At 43.2% G+C, this 26,999-nt stretch overlaps 1 pseudogene; it reads left to right on the plus strand.

Annotated features, from left to right (window-relative positions):
- Positions 1-6,232: 6,232 nt before the first annotated feature.
- Positions 6,233-26,535, plus strand: LOC121561234 (annotated as a pseudogene).
- The last annotated feature ends 464 nt before the right edge of the window (positions 26,536-26,999 follow it).

A 26,999-nucleotide genomic window follows, 5' to 3' on the forward strand; every position in this document is an offset into this window, starting at 1 on the left:
TGCTTTCTTTTCCGCTTGCAAAACATTTTTCTATGACATGAACTAATGAATATGTCTGGTAAACGCCTTTGTTGCTGCTGCTTTGAAAGATTGAAAAGTACTGTGGCAAATGTTGTCTCGCCACACGTTCCGGCCGGCCCTAGCCTTTGGGGGCCCTAAGCAAAAGTTTGAAGGCAGAAAAAAAATGTTTTAGAGTTAATTTCCTGCAATTCTACACATTTTGCCATGGGGCACAGAGAAAATGTTTTCAAAATGCATACTGCCTCAGATTGCAAAGTGGTGTATGCGGCGCTGATGAAGCCTGCCTTCCGTTGTCACATTTTCGTGAACGGAGTGGTATACCTAATAAACTGGCCGGTGAGTGCCTTCAGAAAGTATTCATACCCTTGGCTTATTACAAATTTTGTTTGTGTTACAGCCTGATATCTATTTTTCACACAATACCCTGTAATGACAAAGTGAAAACATGCTTTTAGAAATGTTAGCAAATGTATTGAAAATGAAATACTAAAATATCTAAATTTCATAAGTATTCACAACCTGAGTCAATACTTTGTAGACTTACCTTGGCAGCGATGACAGCTGAGTCTTTTGGGTGAAGTCTCTAAAAGCTTTCCACACCTGGATTGTGCAAACATTTGCCCATTATTCTTTTCAAAATTCTTCGAGCTCTGTCAATAGGTTGTTGTTGCTAGACAACCATTTTCAGTTCTTCTTGCCATAGATTTTCAAGTAAATTTAACTCAGCCGCTCAAGGAACATTCACTGTCTTCTTGCGTAAGCAACTCCAGTGTAGATTTGGCCTTGTGTTTTAGGTTATTATCCTGCTGAAAGGGTGAATTCATCTCCTATGACTGTTGGAAAGCAGACCGAACCAGGTTTTCCTCCTAGGATTTTGCCTGTGCTTTGCTCCATTACTTCTTTTTTGTCCTTAATGATTACAATAATTCCCATAGACATGATTCAGACACCACTATGCTTGAAAATATGGAGAGTGATACTCAGTAATGTGTTTTATATTGGATTTGCCCCAAACATAATACTTTATATTCAGGACAAAAAGTTAATTGCTTTGTTGCATGCTTTGGAATATTTTTATTCTGTACAGGCTTCCTTCTTTTCACTGCTCAATTAGGTTAGTATTGTGAAGTAACACAATGCTGTTGATCCATCCCTCAGTTTCACAGCCATTAAACTCTGAACCGCTTTTAAGGTCGCCATTGGCCTCATGGTGAAATCCTGAGGCTGGTTTCCCCTCTCTGGCAACTGAGTTAGGAAGGACACCTGTATCTTTGAATGACTGGGTGTATTGATACACCATTCAAAGTGTAATTAATAACTTCACCATACTCAAAGGGCTATTCAATGCCTGCCTGCTTTGGTTTTTTCCCATCTACCAACAGGTGCCCTTCTTTAGGTATTGGAAAACCTCCTGGTCTTTGTGGTTGAATCTGTGTTTTAAATTCACTGCTCGACTGAGATACCTTACAATTATCTGTATGTGTGGGGTACAAGAGATGAGGTAGTCACTCAAAATCACGTTAAACACTATTATTGCACACAGAGTGAGTCCATGCAACTTATTACGTGACTGTTAGACATTTTTAGGCTTGCCATAACAAAGGGGTTGAATACTTATTGACTCAAGACATTTGCTTTTCTTTTAATTTCATTTGTTAAAGAAAATGAAAAACATAATTCCACTTTGACATTATGGGGTATTGTTTGTAGGCCAGTGACCCCAAAAAGATGGTTGTCCATTTTTAATTCAGGCTGTAACACAACAAAATGTGGAAAAGTCAAGGGGTGTCAATACTTTCTCAAGGCACTCTATACATACATTTCTTTGGGGGGTCCTAGTAGATGGGGGCCCGAGCGACTGCTGATGTCACTTATGCTTGAGCCTGCCCTGATGCACTACCCCCTGATTACTTAGCTATTTTACCAGGAGGTCAATTAAGAACATTCTTCTTACACAAAGACACAATATTATACAATTCACATTATCATATTCTAACCAGATTCTTGATTTACTGAATTTCCTATTCTCATACTCAAAAGAATGTGATGCATGGAACATAATCAATCAATAAATAGTATGTCAAGAAGTTATGAGAAGCTGACATCCTTGCCACTTGTGTCAAGTGTACAATATAGCGTGGAGCATTGACAGTACCTAACTTAACCACCCTTTCCCCAAATCACTCTCTTAGGGGAAGGACATCTCACTGGAGGCCACAGAAGCTTTGTAAAGTAAGGGACACAACACATTGAGAGATAACCAACCAATCACTGTTGATGAGGGGAGTGGAACCCTCAACCCAGCACGTTACCGTGATAGAGGTTAGTGTCATAATGTAACATTAAAATAACAGTACATCAAATGTGGCCCGGCGATTTCAGAAATGCCCTCAGCTATTCATTTATCTGCAATAGAGGACTTTGTGATACTTCCTAAGACATTGTTATCCAATTCAACTCTTGTACCGATAATAACCCCACTCTTCTTGTGTCAGTCTGCAGATGCAGAGGCTGCAGGTCCTGGGGTCAAGTATGAGCGGTCTGAAGGGGAGGACACAAGACACAGCAGAGACATCGAGACTGAAGCAGCAGCTGGAGTGGCGCCCCTGTAGCCACGGAGGACCTCGCCACCGTGCCCCAGGCAGGACCCGACGCAGCATCATGGAGGTCAGTGGAACGCGAACGCCGTCCTCAAGTCAGAGACAGACACCAAGACTGTAACTGTAACACACAGGCTCTTACACACAGGATCTGACCACATATCAGACCCAGAGAGACTGGGGCTGGGGCCACTGGGCTGTCCTCCTGCTCCTGGCTCAGAGTATTTACCGGTATTTCACCAGAGCCAGAGGATGGTTCATTCCCGTGGTGATGGTGACGCGTTAGACACTGGTGTTGATGATCCTTCTTGTTCTTATGATACAGAGATGGACCCTGGCAACATGCCCTTGGGTTTAGAGACACAGACTGATCTGTCTAAAGAGGACTGGAACCAGTACAGTAGTAGTGTGTACTCTGAAAGGTGCCTAGATAAGAAAGGGGAGGGTCTGGTCGTAGATGAAGTGACTGTGAAAGTGGAGGGCAACGTTCCTCCCACATGGAATAAAGATAGTCACCTAGAAGACAGACACTCACAGGGCAGAGATTTCTTAGATTACAGGGAAAGCTTAGAGACAAATCAAATGTCGCCACCCACTCCCTTTTACACGCGCTTCAGGGATCGCGACCAGTGTCCACGCGATGGCACCTTCCGATTCACACGGCCACATCCGATCAGGTATTGAACTCAAACGACAGGGCTAGAGCCCAGGCTCAGGGAGGGGGAACCACATCAGGCAATAGTAAAGAGAAACAGTTCCTCTGCATGTTCTGTAACAAAGGCTTCAGCTGCCCGCAGAAGGTGGAGATCCACAAGAGGGTCCACACTGGGGAGAAACCCTTCAGCTGTACCCAGTGTCACGTGTGCTTCGCCCAGGCTGGTGACCTGAAGAGGCACCAGAGGGTCCACTCAGGGGAGAAACCCTACAGCTGCCCCCAGTGTGAGAAGCGGTTCTCCCGCTGGGACCAGCTGAAGAGGCACCATATGGTCCACACGGGAGAGAGGCCGTTCGCCTGTACTCACTGCGGGAAGAGGTTCTCAGAGAGGAGCTACCTCAGGATACACCAGCAGAAAAACCATTCTACTCTATAACAGGAAAATATATATATTTTCACGGTTGTCAGCAGAAAAGATCCACAGATGCATTTGGAATAACAAGAGTAACAGATTTCAGTGTTGAATATTCCTGGGTAGAATATTGCATCCAGACATAAGCCTAAAAAGTATTTTACATATTGTGTTTGTACGTGTAGGATATTTGATGTTCACAAATGCCTATTTCATTACTTCCATTCAACTACAAAATGTTTTTCCCAAGACACTTTCAATGAGAAAATGTATGCAAGTTATCAATTTTTTGTTGAGACCTGTATGTGGTTTTCATATGGTGTATTTAATACTTGTTTAATAAACACAAAATGGGACTTTTTATTCTAAGACTTTCATTGAGACTCTTTAGTATACATCACATCTGATCTCACTCTATTCTGCATATACCCAGCAGCGCTTTAAACACTTTCCATGTACCCACACACTAACAAACACCTACGTACACGCCAAAATAGTTTAGTCAGGTTTGTCTGACTTTTGACTTATCATAGCTGACTTATTTTTATCCTTAATTTTTTATTAAAAATGTATCTTTTATTTTTTTATTTTATTACACTGTCGGGTTTGTCTGATGATGTCTCATATTTACCCACAACATCATATTTATGTCCACCATGATGGGTTTAACAACAATGAAGTCAGTCTGTAACTACAGTATAGGACTCAAACATAGTGGGGATGGGTAAACACTCCATGTTGAAAGTGTGTTTATTATCTATGTGTACAGTGGGGAAAAAAGTATTTAGTCAGCCACCAATTGTGCAAGTTCTCCCACTTAAAAGATGAGAGAGGCCTGTAATTTTCATCATAAGTACAACCAACTATGACAGACAAATTGAGAAAAAAAAATCCAGAAAATCACATTGTAGGATTTTTAATGAATTTATTTGCAAATTATGGTGGAAAATAAGTATTTGGTCACCTACAAACAAGCAAGATTTCTGGCTCTCACAGACCTGTAACTTCTTCTTTAAGAGGCTCCTCTGTCCTCCACTCGTTACCTGTATTAATGGCACCTGTTTGAACTTGTTATCAGTATAAAAGACACCTGTCCACATCCTCAAACAGTCACACTCCAAACTCCACTATGGCCAAGACCAAAGAGCTGTCAAAGGACACCAGAAACAAAATTGTAGACTTGCACCAGGCTGGGAAGACTGAATCTGCAATAGGTAAGCAGCTTGGTTTGAAGAAACCAACTGTGGGAGCAATTATTAGGGAAATGGAAGACATACAAGACCACTGATAATCTCCCTCGATCTGGGGCTCCACGCAAGATCTCACCCCTGTGGGGTCAAAAATGATCACAAGAACGGTGAACAAAAATCCCAGAACCACACGGGGGACCTAGTGAATGACCTGCAGAGAGCTGGGACCAAAGTAACAAAGCCTACCATCGGTAACACACTACGCCGCCAGGGACTCAAATCCTGCAGTGCAAGACGTGTCCCCTGCTTAAGCCAGTACATGTCCAGGCCCGTCTGAAGTTTGCTAGAGTGCATTTGGATGATCCAGAAGAGGATTGGGAGAATGTCATATGGTCAGATGAAACCAAAATAGAACTTTTTTGGTAAAAACTCAACTCGTTGTGTTTGGAGGACAAAGAATGCTGAGTTGCATCCAAAGAACCACCATACCTACTGTGAAGCATGGGGGTGGGAAACATCATGCTTTGGGGCTGTTTTTTCTGCAAAGGGACCAGGACGACTGATCCGTGTAAGGAAAGAATGAATGGGGCCATGTCGTGAGATTTTGAGTGAAAACCTCCTTCCATCAGCAAGGGCATTGAAGATGAAACGTGGCTGGGTCTTTCAGCATGACAATGATCCCAAACACACCGCCCGGGCAACGAAGGAGTGGCTTCGTAAGAAGCATTTCAAGGTCCTGGAGTGGCCTAGCCAGTCTCCAGATCTCAACCCCATAGAAAATCTTTGGAGGGAGTTGAAAGTCCGTGTTGCCCAGCGACAGCCCCAAAACATCACTGCTCTAGAGGAGATCTGCATGGAGGAATGGGCCAAAATACCAGCAACAGTGTGTGAAAACCTTGTGAAGACTTACAGAAAACGTTTTGACCTGTGTCATTGCCAACAAAAGGGTATATAACAAAGTATTGAGAAATTTTTGTTATTGACCAAATACTTATTTTCCACCATCATTTGCAAATAAATTCATTAAAAATCCTACAATGTGATTTTCTGGATTTTTTTCTTCTCATTTTGTCTGTCATAGTTGACGGTACCTATGATGAAAAATTACAGGCTCTCATCTTTTAAGTGGGAGAACTTGCACAATTGGTGGCTGACTAAATACTTTTTTCCCCCACTGTACATACCTGAGGGAGTGTATGTCTGTGTAATCTGTATCACCTGTCTCTTCCAGGAGGGAGGAGGGTCCAGAGGTGCTGCTGGTGAAGGTGGAGGGGTGTGAGGAGGGTCTGGGGAACCCTGAGGGGACCATGGTTATGGAGGACAACCAGACTACACCTGAACCCACAGAGGAACCAGCTGAGCAGCACAGGACCACACACAGTCTCACTGAGGTGAGTCCACTGTCAACTACTGGCTGAATGGTATTAGGTCAGGGCCCGTATCCACAAAGCCTCTCAGAGTAGGAGTGCTGATCTAAGATCAGTTTGCCTTTTAGATCATAATGAATGAGACTATGTAGACAGGTGGGGACCTGATCCTCGATCAGAACTTCTACTCGGACTCTTTGTGGATACGGGCCGAGGTCTTGATGAATTTTGTCTTAAGTGTGGGACCATGAGTTTGAATGATCAAACCATTAAAGAGTGTCAAGTAATTAAATCAAAAGTTTTCATAGTATCAAATCAACTTACATGTTTACATAATACTCATAGCAATCCTCATTGCCCAATCAGAAGATGCTCCATAGCAGGGTGCTATCAGCCTTCTTAATTCCAACATCCTCCCACTCTGTATCTCTTACAGTCAGTAGACATGGAGGATGGGAAGCCTGATCTGCTGCTGGTCAAAGAGGAGACAATAGAGGACGGACCAGAAAGCATTGACCTGTTGAGTGGACTAAAGATGGGGGAGCAAGGTAAGGGAGAAATATATATAGCATACAGCAACTTATGTTTGCATACAAAAACACCCGTCTTAATGTATGAACTTCAGCAGGTAATTTTAAAAAAATATACATTTTCTAACCTCCTTCTGCAGGTGGTTGGCTGGAGGCTAACAGAGGAGACTGGGCGGCCATCTTGGATTTCCAGACCCTGACCGGTGCAGCTAAGGGCCCAGGGGATAACATCACTGAGCAGACCAGGACCAGAGGCGACATAGTGGAGGTCAGTGGATGGGACAGCGTCCTCAACTCTGGGCTGGGTAAAACACTGTTAACCAAAACCAGAAACAGACAGTTGAACACAAAACAACAACCAAACTTAGTCTCCATGACAACACACTGGCTGAGAACAGGGCGAGGTGTAGATTCGGGTCTCGGGGACTGGAAGCCAAGTTTGTATGCGACAGGAGAGAACAGACACAGACTTGGCTAAAGATGCTCCGTCCTGCTCTATAGTTGTGATTCAGAGAGACTGATGGGGCCTCAGGTTAACCCCCTAACAGGTGCTGCCTTCAGCCTGCCTTCTATAGGATCTATCAACTGGAACATGGACCCTGTGACAACACAGACACTCCCCTGGCCTTCGTCCTCCTCACACTCTCCTAATGTTAAACCAGACCTCAAACAATGCCAGTGCCTCAACACTACTAAATGGCTACACAAGCCAATTGAAGCCCACTGACAAATGAGAGTAGTACAGACGGCATCCCGCCGTTCCAGCTGCACCCAGTGTCACATGTGCTTCGCCCAGGCTGGTCACCTGAAGAGACACCAGAGGGTCCACACATGGGAGAAATCCTACAGCTGTCCCCAGTGTGAGAAGAGGTTCTCCCACCAGCACCAGCTGAAGACGTACCTAAAGGTCCACACGGGCAAGAGGCCGTTTGCCTGTACGCACTGTGGCAAGAGGTTCTACCTCAGGATACACCAGCAGAAAATGCACACGGCCCATGTATAGTGACATGTAATGTAGTACTAGTTAGTTTATAGTTAATTCTGTTGGTTTTTGATGTAGTAGGGAACTGGATGAGGCGAATTGAGGAAAGAATGAGTATGATGAGGCAGAGTAGATGATATGGTGATGGGTGGTGTCTGTAAAAATGCTTCACTGATTAAGTGACAACCCTGACCTGTTGTTTGATGCTGGTGTTTTATAATGAGAATTATAGTGCCTTAATTCATGTTTACTTGACATAAAGTAGTGAAGCTGCTGTAATGTAATGCTGAACCTTTGCCAAAGTATTCTAACATTAATTTGATCAAAGTAAGGGTACCAGATTTACAGAAAAGGTTACCATAGTGAGAAAGGTTATTCTACTTGTCTACGTATCGCTTTTGTGCAATAAAAGTACTGTACTTCATGTATATGTGACTGTATGACCATTTTGTTGAAATTAAATAAAAACTGTGCTGACTGACTTGGTTATTTTTGTATCATTGCAGAGACTTAGTTTCCGTCTCAGTCGAACCAAAACATTATACTCATTCTCTGAATCAACACATATGGACCTTTTTTTAAATAATAAACTCAATGGCTCCATATGGTTAGGTACTTGACTATGGTTAACATTTTAATGTCATGTTTCGTGTGTACACAAAGTGTTTCTTATATAAACGTTTCTGTTACATTTGTGTTTACAGTCTGCAGTCCATGAGGACCTGCTGATGTCCGGTGTTGGTGACAGGAGAGACTGGACCTCTGCAGCGACTGGTCAAAAACCCTGGGTCCGGATCAGAACCCTGGATCAGGAGCCGTCGCTCTTCCTTCCCGAATCGGAACCTGGACCGAACCACAAGGGACAGAGACTCCCCCACAACCACCACACAGAACACAACCAGTGGACAGGAGGACTGAACAACCTCAGTCCTGGTGGTCATCAGAGAGACAGAGGCTCCAGTCAGGGATCCAGTCTGCAGCCCAGACCCTTCTCTTCACAGTCTCAGCGCAGGGATGAAGCAGGGCCTGGGGCTGATAGAGATGGACCCTCCTGTTCCTATGATACAAACACCACAGTATCCATGATGAACAGAGCAGGTCACCCTGGGCTTCAACCTTCAGGAGAGAGTGGTGGGAGACCCCCTGGTGGTTGTCTATCAGGAAGTTTGTCTTCTCCTTCAGGGCCTCGTCTAATGCCTGGTGAATGGGTTCATAGGAAGCCTGGGTCTAGCCTTCCTCAGTTACCTCATGGTTACCCCACCAATACAGACAGGGTCAGGATGGGCGTTCACCACAAGAGGTACCTAGCCTATAACACAGCACACAATCCCAACAACACCCAAACAATGGCTAGAGGTCAAGGAGGGAGCTCAAAGACTCTTGCTTCACCTCCTCTGGTGTCATTGGGTCACAATGTGGGAGGCCGAGCGTTAGGACGGACGCAGACAAGCCGTATGCCTGCCCCCACGTGTGGGAAGCACTTTGCTGAGGCTAGGTATGTGAAGCAGCACCAGACTGTTCACACCAGGACAGCTTCAAGTGCAAATTATGTCACAAGAGCTTCTCCTTCCTGAGTAGCCTTATCAGACATAGGAGTGTCCACAATGGGGAGAAATCGTAGCAGTGTGGCTTGAGATGTACACAGGGGATATCTGGGAACCATTCTTTAGCTGACATATTATAGTTATCATGTGAAGTGTCTTCGGGTAAGAGGGTAATTAACCACATACCCCTCATTAACCCTTTGTTAACTTTTAATTTGAAACAGGCTTGTGTAAATACCTGTGTTTAGAGAGACCGTAAACCTAGGCTAGAACAAGTATAGTTGAATATTTAGCTTACTGAGGTGATGTAGATGGAATAAAGTAATTTATTCTATTTGTTTCTACTCTATTCTTGCGAACAAACTATTCTTTCTAAACAAGTCTGCGCTCATCTTGAAAGATACTGATCATTGGAGGTTTTCAAAGAACAGCGCCCATACCTTTCCATTTAACCACACCCTTTGAGCTATGAAGCCAACCAATAAGATCCTTTCTCTTCATTGTGACGTTAAGTGAACAGTGACCAACAACAATTTTCACGTTATGCTTTTTTTTGTTTGTTAAGTAGACGTTTATTAACACCATGGAACTCAAAATATGACTAATTTAACTGCACAGCATCACATACTTACCCCAGGTAACATTAGTCTTTAATTCCCGTTGGAGACAGGACTTTAACAGATGTTATCTAGGTAACACTAGCTAGCTACAGGTAAATGCCAAAATAAAGGAAACACTTAAGTAAATGAGGGATACAAAGTATATTGAAAGGAAGGTTTCCACACAGGTTCCTGAGTTAATTAAGCAATTAACATCCCTTCATGCTTAGCGTCATGTTGCCCATTATTTTGGCTACCATGATAAAGGTGGTCCTCTGTAGCTCAGCTGGAAGAGCACGGCGCTTGTAACGCCAAGGTAGTGGGTTCGATCCCCGGGACCACCCATACACAAAAAAATAATAATGTATGCACGCATGACTGTAAGTCGCTTTGGATAAAAGCGTCTGCTAAATGGCATATTATATTATATTATTATAGAAGAAGAGATTTCAGTGACTTTGAAAGACGGGTCTCAAAGGAGCATTGGGAGTTTAAAGGTGTGTGTGTGTCTCAGTCACCAGACCTCAACCCAATTGAACACTTTTCGGGCATTCTGGAGCAGCGCCTGAGACAGCGTTTTCCACCACCATCAACTGGTTTGTGGTGGCCCAACGCCCTATTAAGACACTTTGTTGGTGTTTCCTTTATTTTAGCAGTTACCTGTAGCTGCTAACATTTTACATTTACATCTAACGTTAACTGACAATGGCTATGGTTTTTCACACTCAAATAGCCTCCATTATAGAGGTGCTAGCAATGCAGCCGTGGCAGAGATCTGTAAACTCATAGATGACGACTATGCAGTGTTTTGTTTGGAAATAACTCAAAAGCCAGAAAGAAAACAGAGCATTGCGGAGGAAACTACAGCTACAGGAACTGAAAGTGGCACGGGAGCGCGTCCTCGCCAGTCTCAGTAGTGTCAAGATCGTCGACCCACACAGAGGAATGGCAAGAGGGTACTGTACATTTTGCAGAAGACCGAGGCTGCGGTGATTCTTGGTCAGTTTTTGGATACTATGCAATAATTCCCGCAATTACTAAGCTATCTTGCGCAAAGACATATCATATTCAAACCAGATTCTCGATTTACTGCATTTCCTATTATTTACTCATTGAAAACAATATGATGCATGAATCAATCGATCTATAAAAAAGTATATCAAGAAGTTATGCAAAGTGTTACCTTTCATCCTGGCTAATTCTAGACGCGGTGTCAAAACTGTCAATAGTGTACAATATACCATTGAGCATTGGCAGTTCCTAACCTAACCGCCTCTTTTCCCCAATCACTCTCAGGTGAAGGACATCTCACTGGAGGCCACAGGAGCTTTGTGATGCCAGGGACACAATACATGGAGATGACCAACCATTCACTGTTGATGAGGGGATTGGAACTTCAACCCAGCACGTTATTGTGATAGAGGTTAGTGTAATTGTGTTACATTAAAATTACAGTTACTTTGTAAATCAAATTTGACCCGTTTTTTTTCAGAAAAGCTCCCTCAGCTATTCACTTGCTTACATGTACATCCTTATTTATCTGCCATAGGGGAGATTGTGAGACTTCCTATGAAATAGTTATCCAATTTAACTCATGTTCCGATAATAACCTCCTCTCTTCTTGTCAGTCTGGGGTCAAGCGAGAGGTCTGAAGGAGAGGAGGACACACGGCACAGCAGAGAAATCCAGACTGGAGTAGTTGGAGCGCTCCCTGTAGTCACGGAGGACCCCACCACCATCCCTTCGCAGCCAAGGACCTGACGCAGCATCACAGAGGTTAGTGGAAGGCTGGACGCCGTCCTCAAGTCAGAGACAGACACTGAGACCGTAACTGTAACAGACAGGCTCTTACACACCACAGATCAGACCCAGAGAGACTGCAGCTGGGACCACTGGGCTGTCGTCCTGCTCCCGGCTCAGAGTATTTACTTTACGGTAATCGGAGCCAGAGGACGGTTAATTACCACCGGGACTCAGGTGACACATTAGAGACTGGCAATGATCCGTCTTGTTCTTACACTCTAGCTGCGGGAAGATGTTTGGGGGCCAAACCGGCTATACCCGGTCCACTAATACAGGACTAGTAAAGGCCCAGTGCACTACTTTTGTGAAATAAAAATATATATACACATGTAACCAACTTCACATATCCCCCAGAAGAAAGGCACACAGACACCCACACTTCAGGTTGACTCGGTTTTTATCTGCAGTAAAATAAATCAAACAGTGATGACAGGCATTGACAGGACAGTCACAGCCACACGTTCACTGCTCTCACAATATCTCTCTCAGACTGAATCCCAAAGTGATCGTATAGTATACATGGGTTGTGTTTAGAAAATAACAAAAATACAGAAAAGCATACCTGCAGTAAAGATATCAAACAGTGAGACAGGCATTGACAGGACGGTCCACAGCCACACATTCACTGGTTAGGTAGAACACAATATATATTTTAGATAGGAGCAACAGTAGTGATACATACCCTCAATGTGAAGTAATATTAATCCATAAATACAGAGCACAAGTACAACCCTTTTATATAAACCTTTGAAGGTAGTAAGAAAATAAACATTCACTTAATTTCAATAAGTCACCTGCTAGCAAATCACCTGCTGGCAATAGCTAGCGTGACGTTGTAGTGCAGTGACCAACGGTGCTAGTTAGCTCATCATTAACATGGCTAGCTAAGCCAGCAAAAACTTGGTTAACTTGCTGAAATAGGTCTTCAATACATTAACGGCAAAATAAATATATACATAGCCACATTTGCTATTGACTTTAGGATATATAAACCCGTTTTCCAAAAACACTTATGTTATACTTCTGCACTATAGCCTATTTATTGCCTTACCTCCATAACTTGCTACATTTGCACACACTGTATATATATTTTCTGTTGTATTTCTGACTTTATGTTTTTTTTTACCCCATATGTAACTCTGTGTTGTTTTTATTGCACTACTTTGCTTTATCTTGGCCAGGTCGCAGTTGTAAATGAGAACCTGTTCTCAACTGGCTTACCTGGTTAAATAAAGGTGAAATAAAAATAAAATAAAAAATACAGTTTTAAACAGTTTTTTATATACAGAGGAAGGAGACACTAAACTGCTCTCAGAATATCTCTCTCAGACTGAAGAGCAAGCAGACCAACTTCCCAAATAGGGGAGAAGCACTCAAAACTCACTAGCTTTTCTTTCAAAAGAAAATAGTACAAAAATGGTAAGTCGGAAGACCTCTCATATTACCAACTTTACTACAATGGCAGCAAATATTTTTATGAATTCAGTAACACAAAATTAAAGGAAACTTTATTTATATCACCCCCTTTTCCTGTAAGTGAATGGTTTCACCCACTACTCTACCGCGAACTGTGGCGTTCTTTGATGTCTACATTGCGCGAGGTTGATGGAAACTACATTTTCACTTTGTTACACACTACTGGTCAATAGTTTGAGAACACCTACTCATTCAAGGGTTTTCTTTATTTTTACTATTTTCTACATTGTAGAATAATAGTGAAGACATCAAAATTATTTCCGATTGACATTGCTCATGTTTCTTGGCCCAAGTAAGTCTCTTCTTATTATTGGTGTCCTTTAGTAGTGGTTTCTTTTGCAGCAATTCGACCATGAAGGCCTGATTCACACAGTCTCCTCTGAACAGTTGATGTTGAGATGTGTCTGTTACTTGAACTCTGTGAAGCATTTATTTGGGCTGCAATTTCTGAGGCTGGTAACTCTAATGAACTTATCCTCTGCAGCAGAGGTAACTCTGGGTCTTCCATTCAAGTTGTGGTCCTCATGAGAGCCAGTTTCATCATAGCGCTTGATTTTTTTTTGGTACTGCACTTGAAGAAATGTTGAAAAGTTCTTGAAATGTTCCGTATTGACTGACCTTCGTGTCTTAAAGTAATGATGGACTGTCGCTTTCTCTTTGCTTATTTGAGCTGTTCTTGCCATAATATGGACTTGGTCTTTTACCAAATAGGGCTATCTTCTGTATACCCCCTACCTTGTCACAACACAACTGATTGGCTCAAACGCATTACTGAAGGAAAGAAATTCCACAAATTCCACAAATTAACTTTTAACAAGGCACACCTGTTAATTGAAATGCATTCAGGTGACTACCTCATGAAGCTGGTTGTGAGAATGCCAAGAGTGTACAAAGCTGTCATCAAGGCAAAGGGTGGCTATTTGAAGAAAATATATTTTGATTAGTTTAACACTTTTTGGTTACTACATGATTCCATATGTGTTATTTCATAGTTTTGATGTCTTCACTATTATTCTACAATGTAGAAAATAGTCAAAATAAAGAAAAACCCTTGAATGAGTAGGTGTTATAAAACTTTTTGACCGGTAGTGTATTTATCTTTTTAATTAATTAATATGTATTTATTTTTTTCAGGGGTGCTGCAGCACCTCAGCCCGCAACTTTCGCGGCTAAGCTTACACTACAGAGATGGACCCTGGCAACATGCCCTTGGGTTTTAGAGACACAGGCTGATCTGTCTAGAGCACGTCAAACTCATTCCACGGAGGGCCGAGTGTCTGCGGGTTTCCTGTGTGTAAGAGCCTGTCTGCCCAGTGGTCCCAGCTGCAGTCTCTCTGGGTCTGATCTGTGGTCAGATCCTGTGTGTAAGACCTGTCTGTTACAGTTACAGTCTCAGTGTCTGTCTCTGTACCCAGTGTCACATGCTCTTCTTGGTCAGGGAGGTGACCAAGAACCCAATGGTCACTCTGACAGAGCTCCAGAGTTCATCTTTGGAGATGGGAGAACCTTCCAGAAGGACAACCATCTCTGCAGCACTCCACCAATCAGGCCTTTATGGTAGGGTGGCCAGACGGAAACCACTCCACAGTAAAAGACACATGACAGCCCCCTTGGAGTTTGCCAAAAGGCACCTAAAGGACTCTCACACCATGAGAATCAAGATTCTCTGGTCTGATGAAACCAAGATTTAACTTTTTGGCCTGAATGCCTAGCATCATGTCTGGAGGAAACCTGGCACCATCCCTACGGTGAAGCATGGTGGTGGCAGCATCATGTTGTGGGGATGTTTTTCACTGGCAGGGATTGGGAGACTAGTCAGGATCGAGGAAAGATGAGCGGAGCAAAGTACAGAGCGATCCTTAATGAAAACCTGCTCCAGAGCACTCAGAACCTCAGACTGGGGCGAAGGTTCACCTTCCAACAGGACAACGACCCTAAGCACACAGCCAAGACAATGCAGGAGTGGCTTCTGGACAAGTCTCTGAATGTTCTTGAGTGGCCCAGCCAGAGCCCGGACTTGAACCCGATCTAACATTTCTGGAGAGACCTGAAAATAGCTGTGCAGCGCTTGAGAGGATCTGCAGAGAAGAATGGGAGAAACTCCCCAAATACAGGTGTGCCACGCTTGTAAAGGCGTCATACTCAAGAAGACTCCAGGCTGTAATCACTGCCAAAGGTGCTTCAACAAAGTACTGAGTAAAGGGTCTGAATACTTATGTAAATGTATATTCAGTTTTTTATTTTTAATAAATCTATAAAAAATATGTTTTTGCTTTGTCATTATGGGGTATTGTGTGTAGATTTGGGGGGGACAATTTCATCCATTTTAGAATAAGGCTGTAACGTAACAAAATGTGGAAAAAGTCAAGGGGTCTGAATACTTTCTGAATGCACTGTATATGAAAGACCTTTAATAAACAACTTGAAGCAACCACATATTTAGCCATGGAGCACGTTCTGATTGGCCAGTGAGGGGTCAAGCCTTGACACACCTTGAACTTGTTTTATTCATCAAAACCCAGCCCTTTTGCGCCACCGCCAGCTACTGCGCTTATAATTATGGTTGTGAAAATAGCAAACATATCTGACACACCCCTGAACCTATAGCCCTACCGCCAGCGGTAAGATTTACCATTGCGTTAGGTTTGTTAAAATAGAGCCCTTGATGTGTAATGTTTAAGCAATAAGGCACAAGGGGGGTGCTATTATAAACTGGTTACCAACATATTTATTTTTACTGCTCTAATTGTTTTGTCATACTCGTGGTATACTCTGATATACCACGGCTGTCAACCAATCAGCATTCAGGGATCGAACCACCCAGTTTATAAAATGTAATAAGCACTACCGTATTTCAAAGAACAGCGCGCATACGCTTTTCATTTAGCCACACCCCTTGTGATGTGACGCACACCAATAACGTTTCTCTTCACTGTAAACAGAAGTGAACAGTGACCGAGAACAATTTCCCACGTTATCGTTATTATTTAGACGTTTATTAACGCCATGGAGCTCAAAATATGATTATTTTAAGTGCACAGCATCACATACTTACGCCATGTAGTCTTTAATTCGCGTTGGAGACAGGACTTGGTTGATATATGTTATCTAGGTAACGCTAGCTAGCTGCTAACAATGGCTAACTGTATGGTTTTTCACACTCAAATAGCCTCCATCATGGAGGTGCTAGCAAATGCAGCCGTGGCAGAGATCTGTAAACTCGTAGACGACGACTATGCTGTGCTTCGTTTGGAAATTTCTCAAAGCCAGAAAGAAAACAGGGCATTGCGGAGGAAACTACAGCTACAGGAATTGAAGGTGACACGGGAGCGCGCAGACAGGACAATGCGGAGCGCGTCCTCGCCAGTCGTCCAAGTAGTGTCAAGATCCTCAACCAATACAGAGGAATGGCAAGAGGTAGGAAGGCCGAGGCTGCGCGGCCTGTCGCGGTTCATATCTACTGTAGCTCAGTACCCATTCCCCTCTGCACAGTGTGTTCAGATGTGTTACCTAGAATAAGGTCTTGGTCAGATTTAGGATAGTACGCAATATTTCCCCAGATTACTTGGCTATCTTGCGCAAAGACACTATCATATTCTAACCAGATTCTTGATTTACTGCATTTCCTATTATTTACTCAATGAAAACGATGTGATGCATGGAATATAATACATCAATCAATAAAGAAGTATATCAAGAAGTTATGAGAAGTGTTACCTTACATCCTTGGCAATTCTAGACAGTGTCAAAACTGTCAATAGTGTGAATACAGTCGTGGTCAAAAGTTTTGAGAATGACACATACTAATTTTCACAAAGTCTACTGCCTCAGTTTTGATGATGGCAATTTGCATATACTCCAGAATGTCATGAAGAGTGATCAGATTAAACGCAATTAATTGAAAAATCCCTCTTTGCCATGAAAATGAGCTTAATCCCCCAAAAACATTTCCACTGCATTTCAGCCCTGCCACAAAAGGACCAGCTGCCATCATGTCAGTGATTCTCTCATTATTTCTCTCATCAGAGGACAAGGCTGGAGATCACTCTGACATGCTGATTGAGTTAGAATAACAGACTGGAAGCTTTAAAAGGAGGGTGGTGCTTGAAATCATTGTTCTTCCTCTGTTAACCATGGTTACCTGCAAGGAAACACGTGCCGTCATCATTGCTTTGCACAAAAAGGGCTTCACAGGCAAGGATATTGCTGCTAGTAAGATTGCACCTAAATCAACCATTTATTGGATCATCAAGAACTTCAAGAAGAGAGGTTCAATTGTTGTGAAGAAGGCGTCAGGGCGCCCAAGAAAGTCCAGCAAGCGCCAGGATCGTCTCCTAAAGTTGATTCAGCTGCGGGAACGGGGCACCACCAGTGCAGAGCTTGCTCAGGAATGGCAGCAGGCAGCTGTGAGTGCATCTGCACGCACAGTGAGGCAAATACTTTTGGAGGATGGCCTGGTGTCAAAGAAGGGCAGCAAAGAAGCCACTTCTCTCCAGGAAAAACATCAGGGACAGACTGATATTCTGCAAAAGGTACAGGGATTGGACTGCTGAGGACTGGGGTAAAGTCATTTTCTCTGATGAATCCCCTTTCCGATTGTTTGGGGCATCCGGAAAACACCTTGTCCGGAGAAGACAAGGTGAGCGCTACCATCAGTCCTGTGTCATGCCAACAGTAAAGTATCCTGAGACCATTCATGTGTGGGGTTGCTTCTCAGCCAATGGAGTGGGCTCACTCACATTTTTGCCTAAGAACACAGCCATGAATAAAGAATGGTACCAACACATCCTCCGACAGCAACTTCTCCCAACCATCCAAGAACAGTTTGGTGACGACCAATGCCTTTTCCAGCATGATGGAGCACCTTGCCATAAGGCAAAAGTGATAACTAAGTGGCTGGAAGAACAAAACATCGACATTTTGGGTCCATGGCCAGGAAACTCCCCAGACCTTAATCCCATTGAGAACTTGTGGTCGATCCTCAAGAGGCGGGTGGACAAACAAAACCCCACAAATTCTGACAAACTCCAAGCATTGATTATGCAAGAATGGGCTGGCATCAGTCAGGATGTGGCCCAGAAGTTAATTGACAGCATGCCAGGGCGGATTGCAGAGGTCTTGAAAAAGAAGGGTCAACACTGCAAATATTGACTCTTTGCATAAACTTAATGTAATTGTTAATGAAAGCCTAAACTTAATGTAATTGTTAATGAAAGCCTTTTACACTTATGGAATGCTTGTAATTATACTTCAGTATACCATAGTAACATCTGACAGAAATATCTCATAACACTGAAGCAGCGAACTTTGTGAAGACCAATACTTGTGTCATTCTCAAAACTTTTGACCATTAATGTATACTGTTGAGCATTGACAGTAGGTAACTTAACCACCTCTTTTCCCCAATCACTCATTCAGGTGGCGGACATCTCATTGGAAGCCACAGGAGCTTTGTGAAGCCAGCGGGACACGATAAATGGAGAGATGACCAACCAATCACTGTTGATGAGGGGAGTGGAACCTCAACCCAGCACGTTATCGTAATAGAGGTTAGTGTAATAGTGGTGCATAAGAAATTACAGTCACTTTGTAAATCAAATGTGGCCCGTTTGTTTCAGAAAGGCTCCCTTCAGCTATTCACTTGAGCTATCTGCCTTAGGGGAGCTTGAGAGACTTCCCTACGACATTGTTATCCAGTATGCCATGAAAGTGATACTTTGTGGTTCCTCGTTTTGTAGGTTAAGAATTTGCTTAAAATATACATTGATATACATCCAGGTGAAGCTGGTTGAGAGAATGCCAAGAGTGTGCAAAGCTGTCATCAAGGCAAAGGGTGGCTACTTTGAAGAATCTCAAATATAAAATATATTTTGATTTGTAAAAAAAAAAGTGGTTACTATATATGTGTTATTTCATAGTTTTGATGTCTTCACTATTATTCTACAATGTAGAAAATAGTAAAAATAAAGAAAACCCTGGAATGAGTAGGTGTGTCCAAACGTTTGACTGGTACTGTATATATATAAAAATGTATACGTGTTTCCGAGGTAATTGTGGAATTTTGTTTGTAGACATTTTTAGAAATTAATAGCTGAAATGTCTTGAGTCAATGAGTTTTCAACCCCTTTGGTTTGGCAAGCCTAAATAAGTTCAGGAGTAAAAATGTGCTTAACAAATTGCATAAGTTGCATGGGCTCATTCAGTGTTCAATAATAGTGGTTAACATGATTTTTGAATAACTTGCCAATCTCTGTACCCCACACATACAATTATCTGTAAGGTCCCTCAATCGAGCAGTGAATTTCAAGCACAGATTCAACCACAAAGAGGTTTTTTCCATGTCTCGCAAAGAAGGGCACCTTTGAGCATGGTGAAGTAATTAATTAGGCTTTGAATAGTGTATCAATACACCCAGTCACTACAAAGATACAGGCGTCCTTCCTAACTCATTTGCTGGAGAGGAAGGAAACTGCTCCGGGATTTCACCATGAGGCCAATGGTGATTTTTAAAACAGTTAGAGTGTAATGGCTGTGATAGGAGAAATCTGAGGATGGATCAACAACATTTCAGTTACTCCACAATTCTAACGAAAAGAAGGAAGCCTGTAAAGAATACAAATATTCCAAAACATGCATCCTGTTTGCAATAAGGCACTAACGTAAATCTGCAAAGAATGTGGCAAAGAAATTCACTTCATGTCCTGAATACAAAGCGTTGTTTGGGGAAAGTCGAACACACCACATCACTGAGTACCATTCTTGATATTTTCAAGCATGGTGGTGGCTGCATCCTGTTATGGGTATGCTTGTCATTGGCAAGGACTAGGGAGTTTAAGATAAAAAGTAAAGGAATAGAGCTAAGCACAGGCAAAATCCTAGAGGAAAACTTGGTTCAGTCTGCTTTCCAACAGACACTGGGAGACAAATTCAGCTTTCAGCAGGACAATAACCTAAAACACCAAGATGACATTGAATGTTCCTTAGTGGCCTAATTACAGTTTTGACTTCAATCGGCTTGAAAATCTATGGCAAGACCTGAAAAGGGCTGTCTAGCAATGATCAACAACCAACTTGACAGCTTGAAGAATTTAAAAAGAATAATGTACAAATATTGTATAATCCAGGTGTGCAAAGCTCTTAGAGACTTACCTAGAAAAACTCACAGCTGTAATCGCTGGCAAAAGTGATGTGAATACTTATGTAAATGGGATATTTCTGTATTTCATTTTCAATAAATTTGAAAAAATTCCAAAAACATGTTTTCACTTTGTCATTATGGGATATTGTGTATAGATGGGTGAGAAAAACAATTGATTTAATAAATGTTGAATTCAGGCTGTAACACAACAAAATTTGGAATAAGTCAAGGGGTATGAATACTTTCTGAAGGCACTGGATATCTTATTTGACCGCGTTTTCATGAATTTGATGATATAAGCTGGAAGCCCATTAAAAAAACGTACTTGTGTTAGTCTGCAGATGCAGAGGCTGCAGGTCCTGGGGTCAAGCAGGAGAGGACTGAAGGAGAGGAGGACCCACGACACAGCACTGACATCCAGACTGGAGCAGCGGCTGGAGTGGCACCAGCTGTAGCCACGGAGGACCCCACCACTGCCCCAGTGCAGACCAGGACCCGATGCAGCATCACGGAGGTCAGTGGAACGCCCGAACGCCGCCCTCAAGTCAGAGACAGACACCGAGACTTTAATGGGGCTGGGGCGACTGGGCTGTCCTCCTGCTCCCCGCTCAGAGTATTTACTTTATGGTAACTCGAGCCGGTTCTGTCCCATCAGGACTCAGGTGACGCGTTACAGACTGGCAATGATCCGTCCTGTTCATACGCTACAAAGACAGAGATGATACCTGGTGACATGCCTGTGGGCTTAGATACACATACTAATCCAATGAGAGGGGAAATGAACAGGTACAGTAGTAGTGTATACTCTGAAGGGTGCCTAGATAAGAAAGGAGAGGGTCTGCTCGTAGATGAGGTGACTGAGAAAGTGGAGGGTGACACTCCTCTGACATGGAATGTAGACAAGACTCACTTAGGAGAAGGACACTCGCAGGGGCAACACCAGTGACTTCTTAGACTACAGGGAAAGCTTAGAAAACAATCAAAATGTTGTGACTCACCTCCCTTTACTCACGTTCAGGGACTGCAACCCAGTGTCCACATCGATGGCACCTTCCGATTCTACACGGTCGCATCCTTTTCGATCAGGTATTGAACTCAAACAAAGGGCTAGAGCCAAGGCTCAGGGAGGGGGAGCCACATCAGGCAATAGTAAAGAGAAACGGTTCCTCTGCATGTTCTGTAACAAAGGCTTCAGCTGCCCCCAGAAGGTGGAGATTCACCAGAGGGTCCACACAGGGAGAAACCCTACAGCTGTACCCAGTGTCACATGCGCTTTGCCCAGGCTTGCACCCTGAAGAGGCACCAGAGGGTCCACACGGGGGAGAAACCCTACAGCTGTACCCAGTGTCACATGCGCTTCGCCCAGGCTGGAACCCGAAGATGCACCTGAAGGTCCACACGGGAGAAAGGTCTTCTGACATTTAGATCAAATCCTGCATTAAAGACAAAGATGAATTGTCATTGTTGTCAGCATAAAAGATCCACAGATGCATTTGGAATAATGTGAGTAAGACTAAGAGTGTTGAATATTCCTGGGTAGAATATTGCATCCAGACATTGTGTGATACTGTATATAAAGCCTTAAAAGTCTGTTACATATTGTGTTTGTACTGTGTAGGCTATATCATGTTCACAAATGCCTATTTCATTACTTCCATTCAACTAAAACATTTTCCTAAGAAAATGAATGCAATTCATGAAGTTCATGCAGATTTTTTGTGGTTTTCATATGGTGTATTTAACACTTGTTTATGTGTAATAAACACAAAATGGGACTTTACATTCTAAGACTTTAATTGAGACTCTCTTTAGTATACATCACATCTGATCTCACCCCTATTCTGCATACACCCAACAGCGCTTTATAACCAATATACACTTACTAAATATACCTACCAGGGTTTCCATTAGGAAAATGTGGCACTGGACATTTGACCAGCAGCATTTTAATTTACAGAGCATTTGAGAAATTGTCTCGTTTTTTTATGGTGGGATTTTGGCTAGGCTGCTTTGAAGCAAGGTAAGACATGCCACATAATGTGAAGTAAAACGTTGTTTCAAACAATGAAGTAAATGTTTTCAAAATGCATACTGCCTCCTACTCACATTGCCTACAGTTGCCTATGCACTTGAAGGGCGAATGGGAAGCATGCTTCAATTACCAGTTGAGAATTAAAAACAGAAGCTCTTTTTTAATAGTGGCTTCAAAACTGTTTTAACACTCGCATGTGGGGTGCGCTTTTAACGACCGTTTTCCCGCTAATTGCATTATGGAATGAATATTCGCACAAAAATGTGAAAAATAGTTTATCAACATTTTAAGGTAAACGTTCTGATCTGTTGAATCAGCCTCATAGCTTTTTTTTTCTCCCCAATTTCGTGATTTCCAAATTGGTAGTTACAGTCTTGTCCCATCGCTGCAACTCCCATACGGTCTCGGGAGAGGCGAAGGTCGAGAGCCATGCATCCTCCGAAACACGACCCTGCCAAGCCGCACTGCTCTTGACACACTGCTCGCTTAACCCGGAAGCCAGCCGCACCAATGTGTCGGAGGAAACGGCGTACAACTGGCGACCGAAGTCAGCAAGCATGCGCCCGGCTCGCCACAAGGATTCGCTAGAGTGCGATGGGACAAGGACATCCCAGCTGTCCAAACCTCCCTAACCCGCGACAAGGCTGGGCCAATTGTGCGCCGCCTCATGGGTCTCCCGGTCGAAGGCTGGCTGCGACACAACCTGGGATTGAACCCGGGTCTGTAGTGACACCTCAAGCACTGTGATGCAGTGCCTTAGACCGCTGCGCCACTCGGGAGGCAACCTCATTGCTTTTTAACGTTTTTTGATGTAGCCTAGTTCTACTGGTTGGATGAATTTGGGATCTATCGTCCCACAACTGTCCCAGAGTCTGTTTGGAATAGGCTACTTCTTTCTCGCACAGAACGACAAGCTGACCAATATAATAGGTACACTTTTCTACTATGGGGGATGGTAGATTGACATAGGCTAGTGATTTTGCTGTTCGTTACTCGTCTTGTTGGCTGAGGAAAAGTAAAGTGCGCATGGGAATTCGGTAAGAATGATCCACGCCATTACATGTTCTGGTAAGATTAATTACCATAATCTAAAGGTGATTTCTGTCATTCTGAGCACTGTGGGTGGACGGCCTAATCAGGTCATGCACCCAATGCATATGGGTCCGGTAAATTTCTCAAATGTCACATAAATGAAAATGCTTCCAGTCAAATGTCCGGTGTGTACGTACCTGATGGTATCACCTGTCTCTTCCAGGAGGAGGGTCCAGAGATGGTGCTGGTGAAGGAGGAGGGATGTGAGGAGGGTCTGGAGAACCCTGAGGGGACCATGGTCATGGAGGACAACCAGACTACACCTCCTCCTGAACCCACAGAGGAACCAGCTGAGCAGCACAGGACCACACACAGTCTCACTGAGGTGAGCCCACTGTGAACTACTGTCTGAATGGTATTAGGTCAGGGCCCGTATCCACAAAGCCTCTCAGAGTAGAAGTGCTGATCTAGGATCAGTTTTGCCTTTTAGATCATAATGAATAAGGTTATATGTAAAGATCCTAGATCAGCACTACTCTGATACATTCTGTCTTAAGTGTGGGACCATGTCTTTGAATTATGAAACCATTAAAGAGTGTCAAACAATAAAACAACTAATACGTTTGCATAGTACTCATAGCAATCCCTCATTGCACAATCAGAAGATACTCCATCGCAGGGTGCTCATATCAGATTTTCTCACTGTATCTCTGTATCTCTCTTACAGTCAGTAGACATGGAGGATGGGAAGCCTGATCTGCTACTAGTCAAAGAGGAGACAGTAGAAGACGGACCAGAGAGCATTGACCTGCTGAGTGGACTAAAGATGGGGGAGCAAGGTAAGGTAGAAATACATATAGCCTACATACAGTAATAGATCTTCAATGGGAATAGTGATGCACCTGGCTATTGGGTCATTCCACCAATTTGGTGGCTTTTGAGTAGTGTAACTTGGTGTAAAAAAATAAAGAGCACATATTCAATTGAATAAAAAACACTTTTTCCTATCTCCAAAAAAAAAAGACTATTAAGTGCCAAATAAAGTAACAGGGTTGACCGTAACAGGGTTGACAAATTCATCTTAAATCAGCCATAAATCCCCTTGTGACAGGGGGAATGGTTGCCTAAACATCAGACTGTTACCATGGTTACTCCGTGGCTATCAGTCTTAAATAAATAGTCTCTACAAGCCAAAATGTTGAATACAATTATATTTACACTTACTTTACCGGTTGTTCATGCTGTTGGTCCTTTTGGTGGTTGGAGGTGGAGATAAGGTATATACAGGAAAGTGTTGTTTACCCAACTTTTGCGGCGCTGGTAGGTTCTGTCACTTGTATTTTCAATCAGTTAACGATTTCACAATATGTAAAATAGCCGAATGTAACCGAATGTAGTCGACCGGAAGCACGTTTTCTCACAATCTGCTGGTAGTGTTTGCCGTTCGGTTAGGCTCAGCCATATTGTGCAAGTGTTTGTCACGTGCAAATTGCATCAGTATTGAAAATAAAAACCGGAAATACAAATGATATACAGATCAGCATACTGAAGGTCAGGTTGATAACACTACTCTGTGGATATAATCTTCAGTAATTACTTTGCCAAAGCAAAAAAATTACTTAATGATGGTGAAAACGTAGAGAAATGTTGGGGTTAAGTGGGTTAAAATCTTCCTACGAGTCACAGTAGATGCACAAAGGGAAATGTCAAAATGCTGAATTTTGATACAGACTAGAAATGTTATTCATATAAAATATCTGATTTATTAAATTCTTCATGTGGTCTATATTAAAGGGCCCTTCATTTTAAAATGCAATATTGGTGCATAATTTCTAGCTAAAATATGAAAGTGATGTAAAAGGCACTCATTTCGTGGAACAACCCTTATTCTTTCATTTTTTTCTTCATTCCATAAGAAGAAATCAATGCAATTTATGTTTACATACAAAAACACACATTACAATGTATGAACTTGAATAGGTAATTGACCAAAAAAACTCCATATGTAGAGTTTTCTCTGCCATGTTTGTAAAGTCTATTTTGTAACCTCTTCCTGCAGGTGATTGGCTGGAGGCTAACAGAGGAGACTGGGCGGCCATCTTGGATTCCCAGACCCAGACGGGTGCAGCCAAGGGCCTGGGGGATGACATCACTGAGCAGGCCAGGACAAGAGGTGATATAGTGGAGGACAGTGGATGGGACAGCGTCCTCAACTCTGGGCTGGGGAACAACACTGTTAACCAGAGAGACGAACATAAAAAAACAACCGAACGTAGTCTCCATGACAACAGACTGGTTGAGACCAGGGCGAGGCGTAGACTTGGTCTGCAGGGACGGGGAGGTGTCCGTATGCGGCGGGAGAGAACAGACACAGACTCGCTAGCGATGCTCCATCCTGCTCCTATAGTTGTGATTCAGAGGGGCTGATGGTGCCTCAGGTTAACCCCTAACAGGTGCTGCCTTCAGCCTGCCTTCTATAGGATCTATCAACTGGAACATGGACCCTGCAACAATACAGACACTCCCTGGCCTTCGTCCTCCTCACACTCTCCTAATGTTAAACCAGACCTCAGACAATGCCAGTGCCTCAACACTAAATGGCTACACAAGCCAATTGACAAATGACAGTAGTAGAGACGGAATCAGTAAGGGTGGCAGCGCCAAAGAGAAGCGCTTCCCGTGTTCGTTCTGTGGGAAAGCCTTCAGTTTCCCCAAACAGGTGGAGATCCACCAGAGGATGCACACAGGGGAGAAACCATTCGGCTGCCACCTGTGCCGGGCCAATTTCTCCCACTCATCCAGCCTGAAGAGGCACCAGAGGGTCCACACAGGGGAGAAACCCCACAGCTGTCCCCAGTGTGAGAAGAGGTTCTCCCACCAGCACCAGTTGAAGATGCACCTGAAGATCCACACGGGAGAGGGCCGTTCGCCTGTACGCACTGCGGGAAGAGGTTCTCAGAGAGAAGCTACCTCAGGATACACCAGCAGAAAATGCACACTGGCCATGTATAGAGTATAGTGACGTAATATATTACTAGTTAGTTTGTAGTCAATTATTTTGGTTTTGGATATATAGGGAACTTCAACTGGATGAGGTGAACTGAGGAAAGAATTAGTATGATGAGGCAGAGTAGATATGGTGATGGTTGGTGTGATGGGGGTCTGTAAAAATGCTTCACTGATTAAGAGTGACAACAACAGTAGCATGCGAAAGTATTCACCCCCCTTGGCATTTTCCTATTTTGTTGCCTTACAACCTGGAATTAAAATGGGGGTTTGTATCATTTGATTTACACAACATGCCTACCACTTTGAAGATGCAACAAAACAGACAACTTGAGCGTGCGTAACTATTCACCCCTCCAAAGTCAATACTTTGTAGAGCCACCCTTTGCAGCAATTACAGCTGCAAGTCTCTTGGGGTGTGTCTCTTGGCACATCTAGCCACTGGGATTTTTGCCCATTCTTCAAGGCAAAACTGCTCCAGCTCCTTCAAGTTGGATGGGTTCCGCTGGTGTACAGCAATCTTTAAGTCATACCACAAATTCTTACAATTGGATTGAGGTCTGGGCTTTGACTAGGCCATTCCAAGACATTTAAATGTTTCCCCTTAAACCA

Source organism: Coregonus clupeaformis, unplaced genomic scaffold (assembly GCF_020615455.1).
Source record: "Coregonus clupeaformis isolate EN_2021a unplaced genomic scaffold, ASM2061545v1 scaf1042, whole genome shotgun sequence".
In the NCBI taxonomy this organism is placed as follows: Eukaryota; Metazoa; Chordata; class Actinopteri; order Salmoniformes; family Salmonidae; genus Coregonus; species Coregonus clupeaformis.